A 1,536-nucleotide genomic window follows, 5' to 3' on the forward strand; every position below is an offset into this window, starting at 1 on the left:
TCTATATTATTATTATTATTATTATTATTATTATTATTATTACTACTACTGGTGGTATCTATATTATTATTATTATTATTATTATTATTATTATTATTATTATTATTATTATTATTATTATTATTATTACTGCTGCTATCTATATTATTATTATTATTACTACTGGTGCTATCTATATTATTATTATTATTATTATTATTATTATTACTACTACTACTACTACTGGTGCTATCTATATTATTATTATTATTATTATTATTATTATTACTACTACTGGTGCTATCTATATTATTATTATTATTATTATTATTGTTATTATTATTATTATTATTATTATTACTGGTGCTATCTATATTATTATTATTATTATTATTATTATTATTATTACTACTGGTGCTATCTATATTATTATTATTATTATTATTATTATTATTATTATTATTATTATTATTATTATTACTACTACTGGTGCTATCTATATTATTATTATTATTATTATTATTATTACTACTACTACTACTGGTGCTATCTATATTATTATTATTATTATTATTATTATTATTATTATTACTACTACTGGTGCTATCTATAGTATTATTATTATTATTATTATTATTATTATTATTATTATTATTATTATTATTATTATTATTATTATTATTATTACTGGTGCTATCAATATTATTATTATTATTATTATTATTATTATTATTATTATTATTATTATTATTATTATTATTATTATTATTATTATTATTACTACTACTACTACTGGTGCTATCTATATTATTATTATTATTATTATTATTATTATTATTATTAATATTATTATTATTATTATTATTACTACTGGTGCTATCTATATTATTATTATTATTATTATTATTATTATTATTATTATTATTATTATTACTACTACTGGTGCTATCTATATTATCATTATTATTATTATTATTATTATTATTATTATTATTATTATTTTTATTACTACTGGTGCTATCTATAATATTATTATTATTATTATTATTATTATTATTATTATTATTATTATTATTATTATTATTATTATTACTACTGGTGCTATCTATATTATTATTATTATTATTATCATTATTATTATTATTATTACTACTACTGATGCTATCTATATTATTAATATTATTATTATTATTATTATTATTATTATTATTACTACTGGTGCTATCTATATTATTATTATTATTATTATTATTATTATTATTATTATTATTATTATTATTATTACTACTGGTGCTATCTATATTATCATTATTATTATTATTATTATTATTATTATTACTTCTGGTGCTATCTATATTATTATTATTATTATTATTATTATTATCATTATTATTATTATTATTACTGGTGCTATATATATATTATTATTATCATTATTATTATTATTATTATTATTATTATTATTATTATTATTATTACTACTGGTGCTATCTATATTATTATTTTTATTTTTATTATTATTACTACTACTACTGGTGCTATCTATATTATTTTTAT

This window comes from Palaemon carinicauda, chromosome 43, assembly GCF_036898095.1.
Source record: "Palaemon carinicauda isolate YSFRI2023 chromosome 43, ASM3689809v2, whole genome shotgun sequence".
Lineage (NCBI taxonomy): Eukaryota > Metazoa > Arthropoda > Malacostraca > Decapoda > Palaemonidae > Palaemon > Palaemon carinicauda.